This window comes from Mustela nivalis (genome assembly GCF_964662115.1).
Source record: "Mustela nivalis genome assembly, chromosome: 2".
In the NCBI taxonomy this organism is placed as follows: Eukaryota; Metazoa; Chordata; class Mammalia; order Carnivora; family Mustelidae; genus Mustela; species Mustela nivalis.
The window spans coordinates 179,622,532-179,644,700 of record NC_139021.1 but is presented as its reverse complement, the minus strand read 5'-3'; the positions used below and the strand labels follow the sequence as shown (position 1 = coordinate 179,644,700).

Sequence of the window (22,169 nt, the reverse complement as noted above, 5' to 3'; positions counted from 1 at the left end):
TTGCCATTTCCCGAGATGGGTATCAGGGAGGCAGCTTTGCAGGGAGATGAGGGGCTCAGTGGTGCATCTGCCCAGGATGCAGTGGGAGACATCATTCTAGGGTTTGGGAGAGAGACAGGGGCTCAAGAGTGGATGACACACAGAACAGCCTTCCCCAGCAGAGCCCTGCTAGGCACGGCTCAGAGGGGGCTGAGCAGCCAGCCAGTCCTGCGAGAACGAGAGGGAGGCTGACAGATGAAAAAGCACCGTCTGTTATCTCAGCCCCTGACGTTCTGATCAATTTCCAGTCTGCAAATTTCCAATTGGGGGGGGGGGGCACTGGCTGGAGGGAGGACAAAAAGTTGAGGTGCCAATTATGGCAAGGGGAAGTACACTCTTAAAGCAGGGGACAACTGGGGGGCGCAAGCCAGGCCCCCACGTCAGTATCCGGCTTTGTCATTGGTGAGGTAATTGACACATGATTAACCCCCCTGGCCTCTGGTCCTTGGGATGTGGACTGCAGTGTATGGTGAAGGACTCCCTCCCGAAAGTGGCTGTCTCCGCCTGTCCTCCTCAGCAAACAGGAGCTATTCACAGAAGCATCATAAAAAGCCTCGTGCATTATTAAGTAGCCGAGGTACTTTCCTGAGCCCTGAAGTCCTCTGCCGATTTCTTGCTTGCACTCCAGCATTTCAAAGGCTCTTTTCAAGTCAGCAGACACCCACTCTTTGGCCTCTAGGGCTGAAGTCCTGCAGCCCTGAACAGGGAGGCTGCTTCAGGACGGATCAGAGGTGGGCGTTTACAACGCAATCAGAGCTTGCATTTGATTCTAGCCATTTTGCAGGTGGGTTAATGGAGGCGGAGAGGTCTTAAGCCAATTGCCTAGTTCACAGAGCAGAGGGAAGCTAGGGACGGAAGTGCTGCTCTGGCTTCTGTAAATCGTGGCTGCAGGTCCTCTGCGGATGGAAGGAGGGAAGATAGAAGCCTTGCTAGAGGACTCCACCAGAATAATCCCGGCCAGAAGTGGGAAATACAGCCACACTTGTCTGAGCCTCTCTGCCCGGTAGAAAGGCCTGGGTGCCTTTTATGAAACAGAGGACTATTCAACAATAAATATTTCTCACACGGGGCCAGAGAAGTTACCCGGTTGGCTCCTGCCCAGCCTGGCTGAGTCAGCAGGAAATTAGCCAAGGTGTAGAAAGCCTTGTGTTCTGTGGTTTGGGGGTGTTATTTTTAAAATAGCAGGCTGAAAAGCAACAACAACTGAAAAACACACAGGAACGCCACCACCTCTGTGGGTCCCAGACCCCGGAGAAAACGGGTCAGGACCCTGAGGTGCCGGGAACGTGCTGTGGGTGGAAGGCTGGGGGCATGAGGGGGGCAAGCTAGGGACTTGGAAAGGTGTCCAAGATAGAGCTTCCTCAACCTCAGTTTCTTATCTGTGGAATGGGTTGAAGGGAGGCTGAGATTTTCTGCGAAGTAAGGAGGGTTTTAAGGGGCAGGCATTAGCCTGGGATTCACTCCTCCTGGTTCCACTTTCTAGCTGAGTCTAAACAAGGCCTGTCCCCTTTCAGAGGTCATGGCTTCACTTGTAAATGGTGCGTTAGTACTTCCCATAGGGATCTTACTATTTTTTTAAAAAACGATTTATTCATTTACTAGAGAGAGAGAGAGAGAGAGTCCATGAGGCTGGAGGAGCAAACAGAGAGGGAGAAGCAGGCTTCCCGCTGAGCAGGGAGCCCAATGTGGGGCTCGATCCCAGGACCCCGAGATCATGACCTGAGCCGAGGGAGATGCTTAACACACTGAGCCAGCAAGGGATGGGGCTCAAAGAACTGGACCAACACGAAAGCCGGTAAATTGCAAAGCCCTAGGCATAATCACGGCAGTGGTTTTGGTGCTGCCCGGACGGTAAGCTCTTTGCCCGGAGCAGGTCCTGACCGGGTGTGCAGCTGCAGTTGGGACCTTGCCTATCTGTGGGGGACTTTTACCCCAGACTGGGGACAGCTTCTCGGTTGGGGCTTCACAGAAAGGGATTGGTTCTGCCGGTCCCTTCACATAATTAACATTCCAAATGAGAATGATACAGTCATTTCTATAAATATTTGATTCCTCGAATCTTCAAATATCAGCTCAGTTCTCGGGCTGAAGTGAAAGAAGGAATAATTGTTTTTACAATGTCCCAAGCCAGGGAGGCAGCTCTGGGTCCCAGTCACAGCCTGAAAATGAATGCCTCAGTTTGGTCGCCGAGATGTGTGATGTAAACATCCGTGTCAGTGTCTGTGGCTCGTGGGGAGAGCCGCTCAGCTCCTTTGGGGGCAGACATTGAAGGCACTGGCTCCTCAGCCCTGAGCCCCTGAGAGACAGGAGGGAAGCCTCATGCAAAGGTTTGCTTCTAGGTGAGCTCCCCATCTAGGACTCGTGGAGGCCCAGCCCCCAGGGGTTGGAAGAGGATGACTCTAGGCTTCATGGCCAGTGCAGCCCCCCTGGTGGTCACCTGTGGGAGGCAGGCAAGGACCAGGACTCAGGATGCATGGCACCCCCTTCTCGGGTGCAAAGACAGTGGGTCTTCCTGGCTCTGGAATGAGGGATATCAGGCCCGGAGGCCTCTTGGCCCAGGAGAAGTTCCTTCTTGCTTCTTGGCTTGGGTCCCAGGCTCCTCCCTCCTAGAATTCTCCCTTCTGAGGGGCCAACTGGAGGCCGGATCCATCACATTTACCATGGGGCAGCCGGTGGGGACCAGGTAATAAAAGGAATAAACAAGAGATGGCGAATGGCTCAGAATATGGTCATCTGTAAAGACTCACAGCCCTGGTCGGCTGTGCTGACGGTGTGTAAGTGTGTGAATCAGGAGCAGAGTGACTGGTGGTCCCTCAGGCTCCTGGAAGAGACCCCCGTCTGAGCGCTCCAGCCCTTCCACTGCTTATCTGCTACGGTAGGACTCTTGGGTGACATCAGACCCATTTCTGGGTTGGGGACACCTCGAACAGAGCACTGATTCCAGGGGCAAAGGGCCTTACCTTATCTCCTGCTCTGCCACTGGCAAAGCTGTGTGCCTTTGGCCAACTACATGAGCCTTAGTGCTCTCACCTGTGAAATGGGGCAATATCCTCTTACTCTCACCCAGACTGTCACAGCTTAGCTGGTGTCTGGAAGTCACTGGCACAGAGCTAGATAGGTGGTGGTCCACGGACATCAAGTAAATAAAATCTAAAAAAAAAAAAAAAAAAAAAAAGAGGAAGAAGTAGGTGATAAAGCCACCTGCTGTCTCTTCTTCGATCTAGGAGGGGAGGGGTGGACCAGGAGGAAGAAGGCTTTCACTGGTCATTCAGTGAAGGTAGAGGCCCCTGGGGCCCTTCCCAGGGCCAGCTTGCAGCTGAGGGGGGAGGTGTGAGCAACACGTGGGGTCTTGAGTCTTGAGGGGGTGGTGGGAGGGCAATTCAGAGAAGAAGGTCAGGTAGGTGCCCAGGTAAGGGGTACCATCAAGGTAGACTTAGAACCCAAGCTTTTTCAGGGGCTCTCGCAGCTGCTCTGGGCTGTCTTTCCTTACCCCCAGCCCCTCCCCAACCCCAGACAGCACACCCACAGTCACAGATGGGGACACTGCGGGGTTGGAAGGTGACTCAGAGCTCCTCTGTCTGACCACAGGGGCTGTTAGGGATGCATGGATTTGGCCTTAAATACAGCTTACTGAGTTGCTTCTGCTTTGTGCTTACTGAGAAAGATTTAAAATTTATGCCAGTGAGGGGCGCTTGGGTGGCTCAGCAGGTTAAGCATCTGCCTTGGGCTCAGGTCATGATCTCTGGGTCTGGGATGGAGCCCCGAATTGGGCTTCCTGCTCAGCAGGGAGTCTGCTTCTCCGGTTCCCTCTGCCTCCCCTCCCCCACCCTTGTTTGTGTGCACTTATGCCTCTCTCTCTCTCCCTCCCTCTCAAATAAATAAATAAAATCTTAAAAAACAAAAAACTTACACCAGTAAGAAAGCCCACTGAGCCTTGTCCTTAATTCTGATACTTGCTAACCTCCTTGTTAACAAAGACAAAAACCCATCAGTACCGGGCTGGGATTGAACCACTTTGTTTTCTTTTAATTATATTTGCCTTTTCCTGGGTGGCTCAGACGTTAAGTGGCTGCCTTCAGCTCAGGTCATGATCCCAGGGTCCTGGGATGGAGCCTTGCATCGGCTCCCTACTCAGCAGGAAGCCTGCTTCTCCCTCTCCCACTCCCCCTGCTTGTGTTCTGTCTCTCACTCTCTCTGTGAGTATAATAAATAAATAAAATCTTTTAAAAAATAAAGAAAAATAATTATATTTACTTTTTGATAATTTTGTATGGCAAATGATAGTGGCTTTTCCATTTATGAGGAAATGAAACCAGCCCTTTAAAACATGCATTTTAAAAACTCTTTTTATTGTGGACATTTCCAAACTCAGACCGGAAGCTGAGATGGGTGCCTGACGTCTCAGCTGCCGGCATCAATCATCGTTGGCCCGTGGCCAATGTCATTTCTCTATTCCCCCGACTCTCCCCTCACTCATTATCAAAGCAACTCCCAACTTGGTCTGTATATGTTTCAGGATGAAAATTGCTTCTCAGGGAGTGTATTGAAAGAGCGCAATAAGTAAATCATCGAACAGGGAGATCCAGATAAAGCGGAAGCTGAGAGTGGTCAGAATACCCAGGGCCTGGGACCCTTGTTGGGCCAACTTCTTCCTGAGCACATGAGACACGTGGCCCCCATGGGCCCCGGACCCAGGCATGGCACCTGGTTCTTCCCAGCTGTATCCTTTCTGACTGGGGGCTTTCAGAGTGCAGGGCTGTGGTTCCCGGACCCACTCAGGAAGTGTTTGCTGAAGAAATGGTGCCCAGGAGAAACCAGATGGGTGGTTGGCTGAATTTAAAATAACCCCCATCACCTTTGGCCCCAGTGTCCTGCTTATGACTATGTAGGTCACATGGCCAAAACGACCTTGCAGATGTAGTTAAAGTCAGCCTTAAGATAGGGATATTATCCAGCATTACTACCCTCCTGGATTCTCCGTGGACGCAATGTAACCACAGGCACCCTTAAAAGAAAGCAGAAGAGAAAGGCAGGGGAGTCCAAGAGAGAGTAGGACGTGTTGTTGCTGTTTTGAAGGGCACAGGATGCCCTGTGAGAAGACAAGCTGGTGGCCCCAAAAGGAGAGAGAGAAGGCCCGTTGATACCCATCAAGGAAACGGGCACCTCCGTGACCACAAAGAAAAGAGTCCTGCCAACAACCTGAATGAGCTTGGAGGTGGTTTCTTCCCCGGGACCTGTGCACGAGAGCCCAGCCGCCCTGCGTCTTGGCTTCATTCTCACGAGACCCGTAGCAGGCAGTCCGCTCGACTCTGACCTCTAGAGCTCCGAGGCAACAGACGAATGTTGTCTTAAGCTGTTAAGTGTGGGGTAATTTGTTCCACAGCAGAAGACTGATAACAGGTAGTGAACCCTTTCCGTCACTTCTCATGGATGCGTCATCAAGATTTGTATGACCCTTTGGTGAGGGTCCAAGTCCACAGTCCCAAGAGATAATCCAGTTCCACCCTCTGTGTCAGGAGCAGGGATGTGAGGCCCAGAGAGGGGGAGAAGGGCCCCCCCCCAGGGTCTCAGAGCAAACCAGGAGGGTCACCCGAAGCGCAGGACCTAAGCCTGGGGACTTGCAGCCCATCTACCAAGTACCCGAGCGCACCACAGTGCTCACACCCTCCTAGCCACCCAGACCACCGCAGCTGCAGACACACGCTCTCTGGGCTGTGTGCAGGGCTTTGATTTTGCGAAGACGACAGAAGTTCGTTTTCTCCCAGTGCTGGAGGCTGGGAAGTCGAAGATCAACGTGCCCGTCAGGTGGATTTCACACGGAGGACTCTTCTCGTGGCTTGTGGGTGGTCGCGTTTCTGCTGGGTGCTCACATGACCTCTTCTCTGCACTTGGAGAGGGAGAGCTCTCTCTCCCTTTTCTTATCAAGCCACCAACCCCATAGGATTAAAGCAACAGGAAAAGCAAGTCTAACTGGTCACCCCTGGAGGAAGCTGGAGAACGAAGCCATGCTTTTGACAACGGTCACTGAAAGAATTATGCGTTTATTGAAATTGCCTTCTCTTTGCAAACTGTACCACAGGCTGAAACCGTTACAGACAAGGAAAACTTCACTTTTACAGAAGTATTCCATCCGGCCAATGAAGACAGAATCGTGGGTTTTGAATATTATAATTTTGGATTTAGAAGCATTGTTAGCTATTAACATCACAAGAAGAAAGACAACCACAAGTCATGTGCTCCTGGCCACCACCATCCGGCAAGGCTTCTTGCCAAAAATATCTATCCTGAGTCTGACCAAGCCTGTATGATATCTTCTTTTATTTTTTTAATATTTATTTATTTATTTAAGAGAGAGAGAGAGTGTGTGTATGTGCACAGGGGTGGGAGTGGGTGGGGAGAGGGAGTCTAGGGGGAGGGGCAGAGGGAGAGGGAGAGAGAGAATCCCCAGCAGGCTTGCCACTGAGCACAGAACCTGATGCAGGGTTCGATCTCACGACACTGAGATCATGAGCTGAGCTGAAATCAAGAGTTGGATGCTTCGGGCACCTGCGTGGCTTAGTCAGTTAAGCATCTGCCTATGGCTCAGGTCATGATCCCAGGGTCCTGGGATTGAGCCCCGTGTTGGGTTCCCTGCTCAGCGAGAAGCCCATTTCATCCGCTCCCTTTGCTTGCTCTCTCTCTCTCCTTCTCTATCAAAATAAGTAAATAAGATCTTTAAAAAACAAACAGTTGACAATCACCCAGGCACCCCTGTACCTTGTCTTCTTTACCCATTCATCCATCAGTGGCCACTTGGCTTGCTCCCATGTCTTGCCTGTTGTAAATACTGTTGCAATGAACATGGGGGGACCACACCTTTTCAAATTAGAGTTTACACTGGTTTTCAAATAAATACTCAGAAGTGGAATTGCTGGATGGCAGGGCGGATCTATTTTTAATTCTTTGAAGAACCTCCATACTGTTTTCCACAGTGGCTACACCAATTTCCATTCCCACCGACAGTGCAAGAGGGTTCCCCATTCTCCACATCCTCCCCAACCCTTGTTATTTCTGGTCATTTTGATACTAGCCATCCTGACAGGTGTGGGGCGATATCTCATTGTGTTTTGATTTGCCTTTCCCCAGTGATTAGGGATGTTGAGCATCTGTATGTCTTCTTTGAGAAATATATTTATTCAGAACTTTTGCCCGTTTTTAAATCACATGGGCTTTTTCTTCTCTGCTATTATTGAGTTGTATGAGTTCTTCATATGTTTTGAATATGAATCCCTTATCAGATATATGATTTGCAAATATTTTCTTCCATTCAGTAGGTTGCCTTTCATTTTGTTGATGATTTCTCTCATTGTGCAGAAGCTTTTTAGTTTGACGTAGTCCCACTTGCTTATTTCTTGTCTTTGGAGTCAGATCCAACAAGTCATCACCAAGACCAATGCTCAGGAGCTTACCATCTTTATTTTCTTCTGGAAATTCTGTGGTTTCAGGTCTTCCATTCAAGTCTATAATCCATTTTGAGTTCATTTTTGGGTAGGGTGGAAGATAGTGGTCTAGTTCTATTCTTTCACGTGTGGCTGTGCAGTTTCCCCCACACCATTTACTCAAGTGACACGTTGGGTTCTAATGTCATCGGAGCAACTTCTAAGGAGCTGCCTTCTCTCTAGTTTCTACCCAAGACCATATATGGCCCTAGAAATGGCCACTGGTGTTTTCTGATGCTGGCATGACAGAGCTGCTATGTCTGTAGTCCATGGGAAGCCACTTTGGGGAGCAGTGTGTGCATGGAGCCCATGGGTGTGCAAGAGCCAGGAAGGGAGGTGGGCCCGGAGAAGAAGCAGGACTACAACTGCAGGGACTTGGACCATGGCCTTGGACCCTGACTGGCTATGAGGACATGAGCCACCTTGCAGGTGGAATGGAGGCATCACAGCTACGTGACCATGGGGCTGGCCTAATCAGATTTGTGTGTTGGAAGGATCCTGGCTGCATATACAGAAAGAACCAGTTATTGGAGGTCAAGGAGAGGAGGCAGAGAGAGTAGCTAGAGGCTACTGCAGCGGTCCCAAGGGAGAGATGAGATGGGTCCAGACTAGCAGTTCTCAAATTTCAAGGGGTGGAGGTTGGGGGGAGCATGTTAAATATACAGATTCCTAGATACCATGCCAGAGATGCAGATTTCTGGACCCTACTTAGACCAATGGAAATGGAGTATCTGGTACTGAAGCCCAGGAATCTGACTTTTTAAAAATATGTATTTAATTGAGAGGGAGAGAGAGATAGAGTGTGTGCACACGAGTAGTGGGGAGGGGCAGAGGGAGAGAATCTCAAGCAGACTCCCCACTGAGTGCAGAGCCTGATGAACGGCTTGATCCCACAGCCCATGAGATCACGACCCCCTCAGAAATCACGAGTTGTATTCTTAACCGACTGAGCCACTGATGTGCCCCAGGATTTTGAATTTTTAAAACCTCCCAGGCTTCTAAGATGAGCCAGGCTCAAGAAGAGGAGGGTGGCTAATCGGAGGTAAAAGAGCTAAGGATGGCACTGGGGCTTCTGCATCAGGCATCTGGGCAGGTGTGTGGTAGGGACATTCACAGAGATGGCTGTTGCAGAGCTTGGAGTGGGTCTGGGCTGGACCCGGCAGGGAAGCTGGGCAGGCAGGGAGTGCAAATCACGATCAGCCGCTCAGAGCCTCCGCATGTGGGTGTCATTCCCATTATCCTCCCCAGCACTGCTTTGTAACATTTGACTGCATTAAATGCTCAGCCAGGAAAATGAAATTTATTTAGAAGGCGCAGGTATTTCACATCTAGGGCAGGCAACGCTGCTCTAAATTTACCAAGTCAACAGCTCATTTTTGCTGTTGGGTAGATTGTAGATCTTGTGACAGGAACAAGTGAACATGCTGCCGGTTATAAACTTTCACCTTATTGGCAAAATGTCTATTATGCAGCTAAAAACATCTAGCTAATAGGCGCTGCCCTTCAACAATTGGTAGCAACAGAGTCTCAGGCGGTGATAGCAATGACATTATGTCTCTTTCATCATGAGCACGTTCTTTGTATCGCCAATTACTGGCCCTACCTTCGCTCCTGGCCCCAGATACTGCCAAATAAAGAGGCACTTCCCGTGGTGCTGTCGTCGCTCAAATCACCTGGGGTCCTCAACTGATTTTCCTTCCCAGGTTTCTGCCTATGCTTTTAGGATTTCCAGTCTTCATTGGTGGGGAAGACATCTGATTCTAGGAAATAGTGAAAATCAGAGGAAGTTAAGTCTGGGGGGACAAGGCACTAACCAAGCCGGGAGATTCCAGCTGGGTCATTCACCAGACATTTTCTGGGTGTGTCTGCCAGGCCAGGCTCTGAGCCGGGGAGCTGGGAATGTTGACACTCATAAGACCTTGTTCCTGTTCTCCCAGGACGTATAACCCTCCGGATCAGGCTTCTCAGGTGGGAACTCGGAGACAGAGCTGTAATGCCTTCAGGCTGTGGAAGCATTTTAGGAGTAAGGGAGATGCCCCGGGGGGAACAGAGGGGCAGTCGGCAGCTCTCAGGTGCATTCACAGGTTCCAATATTTGTTTCAAGCTGACCATGTTCTTCTCTTCATGCAGGTTTCAATGCAGAGCTAAAGTCTGCTGCTTTAAGAGAACCACAATTTATTATTACCCTAAATCCGGTAGAGGTTTTGGATCGCGTGTAGGAAATTTTCACGAGAACCTAAATTTCACGTCGATTTGTGATGGATTAGCATACCAAAATTGGCGTAAAGTGCACTTAATGGCTGCATTACTGCAGAAGGGATCTGTCTAACCAGAGCATTTCTAAATTTATGAAATTGAAATGCACTTCAGGTTACCGAGCAGTCTAAATTTGTCAAAGTCACGGGGCTAGAGGCTGGTCGTGGCTGGTGGCAGAGATCCGAAGCCAGGTCTACTGAAACACATTCGAAGGGCCTATGCACTGGTCTCCCTGGGTCCCTCGCACCCAGGTGCAGCCCCTCCCCTCACAGGCAATTCCCAGCAGCCCTCCACGCCCATACAGTCAGTACCCTTGGAAACCACCTCAAATGTGGGAACAAGGTGAAATTGAATTGAAACTTCTTCCCCGTCTCTGCTCAAGTGCTAATTGAAAATGAAGGCATTACCTGGTATCTAGGGCTTTAGGCAGCTGACATGGGTTTTCTTTTTTCTTTTTTTTTAAAGATTTATTTATTTGACAGAGAGAAATCACAAGTAGACAGAGAGGCAGCCAGAGAGAGAGAGAGAGGGAAGCAAGCTCCCTGCTGAGCAGAGAGCTTGATGCGGGACCCGATCCCAGGACCCTGAGATCATGACCTGAGCCGAAGGCAGCGGCTTAACCCACTGAGCCACCCAGACGCCCCTGACATCAGTTTTCTTTCAGGAGCTTTTGTATCCTAGTAGGAGGCACTGGGGAGACCCCACATGCTCCAGTCTTGGTGCTCTGACAGTGGGATGACCAGTGGCCAGCTTGTTGAGCCAGGGCCTAGAATGAGCGGGGCTCAAGGCCCGGCCTTCTCTCCTTTCCTCCCGAGTGGTCTGCTGTCCCCACTTTGAAATTACTGGGCCGGTTCCCAGAACTGTGATTTGCATCCCTCCATCCCCAGACAAGGGACTTCCTACAGCAGTTCCTTTTGAATCCATAGCTCTGGAAAATACCAAGCTGCAGCTCTCGAGGTCTTTCTCCCTCCATCTGGAGACACTGGAGGCCAGAGAAGGGCTCCAGATCTCATGGACAGCTGGTGGCAGGAGCAGACGCTGAGTCTTCGGAGCCTCAGTATTTCCCAAGTGCTTACTTAGCACATCCCTGGTGCAGAGAGGGACCCACGCTGTGTTCCCCCCTCCGCTTGGTTCTCACTTCACTTTCCCAACGGGCGTGCCTTCCAGTAACTTGAATTCCTCGGCATTAGCTCACACTCATGGTGGAGGAGGAGACTGTGGTCCTTTCCCCATGTTGTTTGGTTTCTGAGCCTCTGTTTCCTTGCCTGAGAAAAGAGGAGAAGTGATATTGGCTCATGAGGCCGTTGTGAGGGTCACGTGATACGGTCTGGGAGCGTGCTGAGCAGAGTGTTTTCACACGGTGGGGCTCCGTAGGTCCCCACCCAGAGGAGTGGATGGAGACTCAGTGGCTCCAATATTCACTCCGGTGTGTGGCACAGAGCAGGTGTTCGCGGGACGCCCACTGAATGAGTGAGGGAATGAATGGATGTGACTTGGTCACCATGGCAGGTGATCATGGCCTTCCGGTTCCTGATGCCTCTGGGCTGTCTTGTACATACAGAGAGAGTCTTTATTTTAGAAATACTTTTTCACTGATTCAGTTTATCAGTTAAAACAATTACTATGTGATTCTTAGGCACAAAATTATTTTAAATAATGTAGATTTCTAATCACAATGAATATTTTGGAGCTCTTATGATGTCCCAAGAATTGTGCTTAGTGTTTTTCAAACATTTTGTTATAAATTTTCCCACTTGCCCACCGAGGGAGTGTGTCAGTCAGCTACTGTCGTGGTTAGGCTGCGTAACATCCTCTGGCATTCAACGGCTTACAATGAGTGTGTCCCTGCCCTTGCTCATGTGTGTGTAGGTTGGTGGAGGCCATTTGGTGTCCGGCTGTAGGTGGGGTGAGTTCAGGTGTGTTCGTCCTGGAGCCATGCTGGAAGAGGCAGCAGCTTCTTGGGACATTTTCTCATTATGAGCCACCAGAGCACAAGACAGCAAGCCCAGCCCCATAACATGTTTCAGTCCCCTTACTCAGTAACATTCTCTAAAATCTCATTGACTATATAGCAAGTCATATGGCCGAGCCCCAATTCAAGGAATGGGGAAATACTCTGCGTTCTCTTTTGAGGCTATGACAAGGGTATAGAAGTGTTAATACCCCCACGGGATCAGTAATGTGACTGACCACTAGTAGGCGCTATCATCAGTCCCAACGCCAGCCCTGAAAGGGACATGCACTCAGCTAGTAAGTGTCAAGGTATGGTTTGGACCAGGGCAATTTAACTCCTGAATTATAGAGGGGTGTGCACATGAGGGAGAGGATATTTGTTTTCTAAAATGATCTTCATTTTTCCACCCATTGGCTGCCGGTGTCACGTTGGCACCAGCCTCTCTCACACATCCGGCTGTCTATCCATCCGCTCATTCACACACGTCTGGCATTTGGGTGCTCTCTCAACCCTCCAGAATAACTGGCGACGTGCAATTCTTGGGTAATTTTGTGAAATGAACGTTAAGGGCGAAAATTGCCCTCCAGTTAATCTCAGGCACGTGTATAAATACCTTTGGAAAGTCCCTGGTGGACTGCGTATCAAAGTGGTACCGTGATTTTATTTCAAAACAATTTGCTCCGTGTCAACCGTGATTTCTGACACCTGAATTTGAAAGGGATCCGGTGGGCCCAGCGCCATCTCCATAACGGGGTCATGTGTTCAGTTGGAAGGAGGAGAGGAAAGATCGAGGTATGTGTGGCCGTGGAATAATGTTCCACACAGCCTTACAGGAGGGGATTTCCTCCTCCGTGTTTCCATAGAACCTTCCCTGTGTTTGTTTAAACCCATTGCACACTCTGGTCTGACAGCTGCCTGGCCCAGGGCCTCCCTGTACAACTAGCCCTCTTTAACAGCACCCTGCACTGTGTCCCCCGATGCAATTACTTGAGTATATAAACTTCACTGAAAGGCAGGCTTTTCTTGGGAGCTAATAAATAAGCCCCAAAGCCACAACGTGTATAAGACCTTGAAAAATGGCATCATCATCTATTGGGAATTGTGAACCCTGCAAAAAGCACCTCATTGTATTTTCAGAAAAAGGTTTTTGTTTAAAAAAATAATAACGAACACAAGTCACTAAGCGGAGTCTATATGGAGAAACCAATGCCCTCGGAGATTCGGAGGCTGGTCTCTTGCATCAATCTTTCTTCGTAGATTTTATGTGAGGGGCATTTATTTTGCAGGAAAACAAGACACAGTTTTGAAGAACTCCCTTCTCATCCAGCTTCCCATCTGCAGTTATAATCCTCTGATTGTGACCTCTGCATTAGTTGCCATGGCTGCTGAGCACAAGTTTACGACCTCAGGGCACGCTATGGTTTCTGGGGAGTGAGATGAATCCTGGGGCAGTATAGATCAGATTTTCAGAATCATAGGAAAGTGGGGAAAGGCAGGCTCAGAAAGCCCCCTCGGCAGAGGGCCACCACTCTGCAGCACTTAGGAAACACTTTCAGCTTCACTTCTGGCTGCTCTAAGCACGAAGATGCTGGACCGTGGCCATGGGGACATGGGCAGGCAAAAGGCTGTGTGATTGAAGACAAAGATTTTTTTTTTTCTGTCCCTTGGACCCGTTTCCTGAGAGGCTGGGCTTGGTGCTCCAAGCGCCCCTCGAGCTGAGTTTTCCAAAATCCAGTGTCTTTTCTTTAACTGGTGGTATCTTCGGTCAAGCGGCAGGGAGTGGACCACTGGTGCCATTTCCTTAGCCTCGGACAGCCCAGGTGGTTTTCGGGAGCGGCCGCCTCCGGGCCACTGCGGCAGGGCTCCGGGTCCCGCGGAGCACCCCCCCGCCCCCCCGCCCCCCCCCCCCCCCCCCCCCCGCCGAAGCAAACAGGCTGGGCCAAAGAGCCCGGCAGAGCCTTCGCGGGCTGCAAAAACACAACAGAGGGCGCAGAACCCACCAGCGCCGTGGCCTTGCATATCAATGTATGGGCTGGCTGCAGACCGCCAAGTTCGCTAAAAATGTCTCTGGCAGAGCGTCACTGGCGGACTTTAGGGGTTTCGGTTTGCTTCCCATTTAGAATCACCGCATCGCTCAAACCTTGTTTACTTGGAAGGGGAGGGGGCGGGGACCAAACCCACCGCGCGGCGCACACGCCTTGATCTCACATTCCAGACTCGAGCTGATGTGTGTCAGCGCGACATGGGGCGGGGGGGAGGGTTCTCCTCGGAGGTTTCATTCGCCATCTGCACGTCACTCCCAAACTTTTCCTCCCTGCGCTCGGGGAGTCAGGTTGACGCGCCCTGGATGCGGGGCTCGAGGCGCGGGGCTGAGCGCGCTCCCGCGGAGTCGGAGCCGCAGAGGCTCCGGGGTTGGACCCGGGCTTCTCAGGTACAAGTTGGGTGCCAGGCGCCGGGGTGGGGGCGGCAAGGAGCGGCGGGTGGAGGTCTGGCTCAGGGCTCCGGCGCCCCTCCGCGTTCCGGCCGGGCAGCGCGGGCGGCGGCGGGGCTGGGCGTAGGGAGCCCGGGCCGGCGGAGGCTGCGCGCAGCCTCACTCCCCGCGGCGCTCCCGGCGCGGAGGCGGCGGCGGCGGCCCAGGCAGACAATGAACTTGCGAGCGCGCCGAGCCGAGGCAGGTTTGAGCCCCGCGTCCCTCGGCCCAGCCTCCCCTCGGCCCTCCGCCGTCAGCAGCGGGGGCGGCCCCTCGCCGCCGGTCCCGACCACCTCCGGGCGCCCCGTGCGCCGGGGACCCCGCAGAAAGGGCTGCCCGGAGGCGGCGCCGGGGCTCGAATGCCCCCTCTCTGGCTCGAGAGAATGCAGCCTGAGCACGGGGACAGGGGACCAGGAGAAGGGGTGGTGGCGCTGCGGACAGCCGGACGCCGGCGGGGGGCGCACGCCGCGGGGCACGCGCGGGCCGGCTGCCCAGAGGAACAGCCCCAGGAGTCGGAATCTGGGCGTCCCCACGCCGCCCCGCTCTGGAAGCTGCAGGCGGAGGACGGACGGACAGACACACAGTGCTTTCACCGTGTGAGCGCGCGCTGGGGGGAGGTGGGGGGGTGTCGGGAATTCCCCCAGCCAGATGCTTAGCTCCCCCGCGCACTTCGGGGAAGTTTCCAGGCGTAGCCCCGGGCAGGTAAGCGGGCATCCGCTTCTCTCTCCCCGAGTCCGGCTGGGAGCCGCCTGCCGACCTCCCGCTCCAGTCCCGCCACCGCGTTGGGTGGCGGAGCCGGGGTGGGGGCGGCGGGGGCAGGCACCGACGCCTGTGGGACCCGGTTCCGGGAGGGGACACCTCGGGGGCGGGCGTGGGAGGAGACGGGGGCGCGGCCGGGCCCAGAGCGGCCTGAACTTTTGCTCCCCGCCCCCTCCTCCTTCCTCTCGGCCCTCCGCCCCTGCTCCCGCCCAGCTGCGGGCCGTGGCTCCGGAGGCGGCGGGACTCGGGAGTTGCCGGCGCTTCTCGGCGGTGGCGTCCCCCGCCGGCTGGGCGCGACGAGCGGAGCGCGGCAGGTCTGAGCGGCGCTGCGCGGCGGCGGCTGCGGGGAGCCGGGGAGGCAGCGGCCGCGGTGCGGGGGCGACGCTGGCGATCGTGCTGGAGCGCAAGGGGGTCGGGGTGTGTGTGCGGGAGGCGAGGACGCGTGGCGCAATTGACCCTCGTGGAGGCCCCGGGGATGGCGGGATGGAGGCATCCGGGTGAAGGAAACCTCGCCTTTGGGTAATGAATGAAGAGCTGTGAAAGCGCCTTCCGACTCCTCCGGGCGAATGGATTGGCCAGCGTGCGCGCGCGTGTGTGCGTGTGTGTTTAGGATTCGGAGCCGCCTGGGTCCTGGGCGCGGCTGCTGGGCCGCCCCGTCGCGGCCCTGGTGCCCACGTTGCCCGCCCGCCCTGCGCCCTGGCTCGGCCCTTCCGACTGGAGAGGCCCGCGGAGACACCGAAGGCTGGGTTCGGGTGCCGGCCGTTGGCGGCTGGACGTCTGCGCTTCGCGGAGGGAGGTTCGAGAAGCAGGCAGCAAGACTGGGGCTGAGGCTGGCTCCTGGGGGCAGGGGGCATTTTCCGGTTCCCGGCGTACCCTGGGTGAGCTAAGGGCACGGAGTTTGGGGAATGAAGTGGTATTCTCAGGAAGCCCCAGGACGCCCCGCGAAGGCATTTGGCGCGCCGTTCAGTGAAATTGAGCAGGGGGGCTGTGGTTCTAGGCTCCTCCGTAGTGCCCCCAGCCCCTCTTTCTTTATCGGCTGCGGTTGCTGTGAGGGCAGCCACCCAGCAACGGAGCAGAAAGCCACCTTGAGGGCATCTGCATCGCCTGCGGGGTCCGGGAGAAAACTGAGGTCTGGAGATTGGCCCGAAGTTCCTCTAGGACCTTCCCACACGGCTCTCCATCCCAGCTTTCCTGCCCCCAACCCCTTGCAGAATCCTCCCTTACAGAACATGGTACTTATTAATTTTACAAACTGTATGTTGAATCAGGATGTTTTAATTGGTACCTAAATGTGTACCAGACATAGATGATCTTGCTTAAAATACCATGTGAATAAAAAAATCTTTTTATTAGGTAGTTGTTGTTTTTTTTAATCAAGTAAGTTTTTCTCTACAATGCTCGTGGAAGATTGGCAGGAAAATGTTCTTCTTGCTTCTTCCTGGTCTCCTTCTCAGTGTGTATTCGAGCCAGAAGTGGAGCTGCAGGTCTGGCCTTCCCTTCAAGGTCTAGCTCCCCAGGAGAACCTTCTCTAAGGGCCCTGGGAAGGAAATTCAACCCTGTCTGTCTTTTCAGATCATTGCATGACTGCAGTGAGCTGGCTTGTGGCTGAAGCAAGCAGCATTAATTCATCCAGGATGGGGGGTGGTGGGTAAGGGGAGCAGGTCTGTCCATAGTGGGTTACATCTAGGCCTTGCTTTTCTTTGATAACTAGAGCTTGTGACGCCTGAACCGCGGTCTTGGCTGGGGATCCCAGCACTGTCACTGTGGCGTCTTTCTGGGCTGCTTTCTGTACCCTTCTCTCCTCTGTTGCTGCTGGCCCTGGCCCGAAGAGAGGTTTTTGGTTTTCCAATGCCAGAAGGAGAGAAGATTAATCTCTGCATCTGGAAGAGGCAGTGTTTGCAGGAGAGGTTGGGAAGTGAATTGTGATTATTTGGTGTTGGGAGAAGAGCATTAAAAAAACTCTTAAGTTAACCCGCTGGGCCATGGGAACCCCACGCCCTTTGAAACTGCGCTGTCAGAAGCTTTAGATTAGTACTGGGTTGTGATTAGACTGTGGCTGTCCAAGGCCATCTAGGGCCCAGCCAGAAATTGCCCTTGCAAGGGTAGGGGGAGAGGGGGAGGGGAGGGAAATTCTCGAGGTACCCTGAATAGGTGAACCCACGCCCCACATACAAGGGGAAACTTTGACTCAGGCTCAGCCCATCAGAGAAAAACAGACTTGCAGGTCTTGTAAATTTTCAAGAGAATTCTCAAGCATGGATATTCAAGTGTGGGCTCCAATTCTAGAAGTGGAGTAAAAGGTTTGGGGGGTGCAGTGCCAGGAGGCTTGAAGCTTGACATCTGGCCCTGTGTCTGTATTAATGGGAGGAGTGCCCCATGGTCAGGGCGATGGGATACATGATAGGACACACGGCTCACACCTCCAAGGGCTCAGGGACTAAGAATTGGCAGGTGCCCACATGCCTGCAGCCACATGCCAGGCTCCTTCCCGTGCTTGTGGGCCGTGCATTCAGTCAGTAGCTACTTGATGCATTCCCTTCACGTGGAAGGAGACCCTGTGCTCCAACTTCTCGTATAATTTCACTGACCAAACAGATCCTATGGCGGAGCATCTGGGGTGGGTACAGTGATAAGACAGGCCTAGTCCCAGCCCTCGCAGGAGGGGAGCAGACAGAAATGCCTGCACCAGCTTGTCAGATGTTTGTAAGTGCTGGAGGGATTGGGTTGTTGGGAATGAGTCTTCTCTTAGCAGATGTGGAAATTGAGGCTCAGGGTAGTTGGGTGACTTGCCCAAGGTTACACAGCCTGCAAGTAGAAAGTCCGCCTGGGTGGCTGAACCGCAGCCGCTGGGGCCTGTCCTCTTCTCCCACATGCTGTGCTGGAGCCTCTCGGAGGCTCCCAGGGGCACGTACAGTCCTTGTAGGCAGCTCTCACTTTTCCTGCCCTCTTGTTTGGACCCCGACCCATTGCTAATGGGACCTCAGTAGGTCCAGGATGGCAAAGATGCCGTTGGCAACCATGTGTCGGAGAGAGGAATTTTCTTAAATTCTCTGAGTGGAAACTGTGTTTAAAAGTAGTAGCTGGCCCGGGAGTGTCACTTACGTGAGCAGCCAACCAGCGGGCACCTCTTTAGCCGTGTGTCATATAGAAGTGATGCTTTCAGTCATTGTTGAGAATAATGCCACTGGTCCTCCCTTCCGGTCTGTGTGCTGGGAGGCTCGGGAGTGAGGTTCGCTGACTTCCACGAGTGTTTTGTTCTGTCGTGTGAAGCAGGGGATTGTGTTCTCACTTAGCCGGCCAGGTGTTTGGGAGACGGAATGTTTTGACGCGCACGGTGTATTTCTTTATTGTTCTCAAGTGCTAAGGTCTGGTTTCCTTCCTTTACAGTAGGGCCTGGGGAGAAGGTGACCCGTGTTTTCACAGCATGAAACAAAGCCTAAAGGTGGCTCTTACCTAGTTAGTGTATCCCATCTAGATAGCTGGGAAGAAGAGTAAAGGTTTTGTGTTGATTTGGGCCAATACAGATTTTTTTCTTTTTAACCTGTGGGGGTTGGGGAGGGAGACATTTGGCCACGACAGCTGTCATTTGCTGGGTCTCTACTGGTTTCCAGCTGGCCCTGTGGCAGGCAGGTCAGGCAGGTGTCCCCCTTTGTGTCAGTTAGAGGGCGGGGAGGCCGTCGGAGGTCACCCAGACCGAGTTTTCAGGCATCCAGTTGTATGGGAGGAAGGAGGAGAAAATGTTAGGGAGGAGGGAGGGAACGGAGGGCCGGTGCAGACGAACAACTGTGGCTTCCCCAGAAGGGGAGGCGGGTGTGAATCAGTAAGCCGTTAAGTTACGGGGAGGTGGCCGTGGAAAGCAGGTTCTCGGTCTCGGCTTGTTTCAAAGGGGACTCGAGGGAACCTCGAGCCGCATCCCTTTCATCCGTGACAGCGATGTGCAGCCTGGAGGCATGACCTCAGGTGTGGGCCCCGGGCCAGGTGCACGGGGCGGAGAGGCAGCGCTGGGCCCCAAGGCAGCACCCAGTTACAGGGCGAGGCAGCGCTTACACAAGTCGGTTACGTAACGCTGCTGAGAGCGAGGTAGGACCTGGGTAGCGGCTCTGAGCTTGGCCTTCATGCCCCAGCCCGATGGCTGCTTTCCTGTGCGTACGTTGACACCTGCCAGGAGCTTGGCGCAGCGCCCAGCACGCAGGAGGCGCTCAGAGACCTCGGCTCCTGGGGCATTCTCAAGCTCTAGAGCTCCTAACCCGGCACAGAGAGTGTGTCCGTCTCCCTCAAGCTGCACGTACAGCTCTGCATGAAGACTGTAGATCTGTCTCATTCTGGGGTCGGGGCATGATTTCTAGCAAATTCTACCTCAGAGGGCTTCTCTGACGCCTTGTAAGGCCAGGAGCCCCGGGACAGCTAGATCCTATTTGGCAGGTTGCTTCCCCTCCTGGGGCTGTTTCTTCATGTGTGTGAGGACGGGCCGGATAAACAGCTGCTTTGCGACCCTTTGAGCTCACACTGTGGGCAGGCCGTGGGTCCATTCGGCTGTGTTCCCACTTGTCACAATGAAGCAGGGGGCAGGTCGGGCGGGTGTCGCCAGAAACGTGCTGGGGTAGCTTGCTCTTCAGTGTTAACATCTTGAGCCCCCCTCTAAGCTTAAAAGAATCCTGAGCAGTCTTGCTGGGGCCCCCTTGCTGGGGCAGGCTCTCCCCGACACCCGTGTTACATTTCTAGAAGCCGTCCTGGCCCAGGCCTTTCGGGTCTCGGAAGAAAATGTGTTGGCAGATCCTCAGAAGCGGAAGCAGGGTGTCATTATAGTGGAGACCTGGACGCTTTCCAGAATTGTGTTTGGGATGAAAATATTGAAGCGGGCAGCCTAGTCACCCAGGTGCCTGGGAAATACCCCAACGTGGGCAAATGATTAGATGCAGACCAGGCGCAATTATTTTCTCCTGCAAATGTGCTGGAACTTGGTTGTTCCACATTTTCTCTTGAAATGAAGTGTGCTCCTACCCATCCGCTTGCTCCTTGCGGCAGGAATGTCAGTGGTGATCTGGGTGCAGGTAGGCAAGGCCCCCAGGGGTAGTGGTTTGGTCTCTCCCCGGGCAGCCCTGGGTCTCCCTTGTAGGGACCAAGAGCCTGGGCCTGTGGCAACTTTTCAGTGAGCTTGGGACCTGCATTCCAGACTCCGGGAGATCTGGGAAGGTGGATTATTGTGTCCTCCCCTTGCTGAAAGGGGCTGGTGGCTCTGTCTGCTCCCCGTGAGACGTTCAGCCAGCTCCTTCATATTTGCAGTGAACCAAGAGTTTGGTGCCTCGGCGCTGACGTTCTCTGAGCCTGGGTGTTGAATCCCTTGGAGAGCCTAGGAGGGGGACAGTGCAGGTGGTGGGCAAGCCCTGGCACCACCCTGACCAGGGCCGGAGTCCCTCCTCTGTTTCTTTGTTCCATTACTGTGACCCCGGGCAAGGGGCTTAAACTCCTTGTGCCTCAGTTTGCTCATCGATTAAAAGGGATTAATAATTTCTATGCTGTGTTGTGTTTTGAGTATTAGGAGTCATACAACTTAGGGCTCAAGGGGTCTCCCCAAGTTGAGCCCCTCTTCCTGGCATGAAAGAATCCCCAGGTCGGCAGCATATTACAGGAGTTCTGAGACCTCTGGGGAGAGAGGGTGGAGGAGGAAGATGGGTGGAGTTAAAAACGTGGCATTTGTCTCCGAGTGAAGCAGATGTTGGAGAAGGCGGCCAGACTGGTGGGCAAGTGGACGACAGCCCTGAACTGGAGAGCACTGGGCACTTGGGCCCGCGGCCCCCCAGCCCCCTCGCCTCCCTAGGCACAGGCAGAGCTGGAAAAGCGCAGCTTTCCTCCTGCACGGGAAGCCAGCAGGTGCAATGCCTCCTCTGGGTGGGAAAAGGCTGGGCTCCTCACGTCCGGGTCCTCCTTCCACACTTCTGGGACAGTGTGGACACCACCAGGCGGAGACACACAGGCAGAGAGCTCCCCACGTGGAAGGAGACCTCAGGAGTGGCCGGAAGAGTCCCTTGCTGCCAGCAAATAGTAAGCGCTGAGCCCAGGGCCTGGCCCTTGGTGGGGGGGGCATATGGGGCCCATGAGGACAGGGTGGGGGGCACGGAGGTTAGACAGCAAGGCCTGTCAGCTCTGTGTCGTTTTCTGCAGCGTCTGGGACTGATCGCCACAGTGAGATAAAGATTAGCCATGGATTCCACGGCTGCGTCTAACTGGAAGTTCGTTCACCTGGAGTGGAGGTGTGGGCTGACCAAGCGCCCGGCCACGAGAACCTTGTCTGCCTCCGCTTGGTACCCCCGTGGGGCCCCATGGCCCCAGTCACCTTCAGGAAACCTTTGCCAGTAACGCGTCCCGTGTCTGCCTCATCTCCCCTGTGTCCCTCTCTCCCCCATCCCAGTGTTTCTTTCCTCCTCTGAGCTTCTGCATTCTACTCTGCTGAGCTCAGGCTTGAACTCATCCCACTCGTGTCCTGGGTGCGGTCTGCCTGCCCCAGCCCGGTGAGCCTCTCAAGGGGGGTGTCTGGGAGGCCCCGCTCCGAGCCAGGCCCGCGCAGAGTCGGGAGAGACTGCCGTGCCTTGAAGGGATGCATCAATCTAAAAGGATTCTTTCAAAAGCCCATTTTTTCCTGGACTGTTATGGACGTTACGTGGGGCCCCTGGGTGTGCACCCAGAAGACATAAAAGAATCCCCCCAGTTTGGTAGCAAGGTAACAGGAGTTAATGCTTGCCACTAAATTTTTGAAGGCGTCAAGGCCTAATGTAATAACCTTGGATTTCCTGGCATTAGGTTTTGGGCCATTAAACACTTTGTGTGTGTGTGTGTGTGTGTGTGTGTGTGTGTGTTGAGAGTCTTGGGGAGAAGTGTTATGGAAATTCGGTTGGTGTTTCAGAAATATAAACAGGAGCCATCTACTCAGGGAAGAAATGTGGGGGCTGTTAGTGTTTCTTACAGCTGGCATAAATAGCTTCTTTTTACGTTCCATGTGCCTTTGTTTGGAATGTAAATATTTGCATTAAAAATATAAAGTATATCCTGGCGTATATTTATTGGGACCATAATTTCCAAACCCCAGATCAGACTATTGGTCTACAGAGAATTATTTCCTCTGATTTGTGAACCTGTTTGTATAAAAAGTCTTCTAAACGCACACACAGAAGACCATATTTGCTCGTGCACATAAGGGATCTCCAGGATTTTAAGA

General features: G+C 53.4%; 1 protein-coding gene across 12 annotated transcripts in view; it reads left to right on the top strand.

The window, feature by feature from the left end:
- Positions 1-13,712: 13,712 nt before the first annotated feature.
- The window catches only part of CHST15 (carbohydrate sulfotransferase 15), a 75,344-nt gene continuing 66,887 nt past the window's right edge, over positions 13,713-22,169 (top strand). For 2 of the 12 annotated variants that reach the window (XM_082721659.1, XM_082721662.1), the window contains exon 1: positions 15,019-15,270. The gene's annotated coding sequence lies outside the window, so the exon portion shown is untranslated. The other 10 variants (XM_082721651.1, XM_082721658.1, XM_082721657.1 and 7 more) reach the window with 10 other exon arrangements.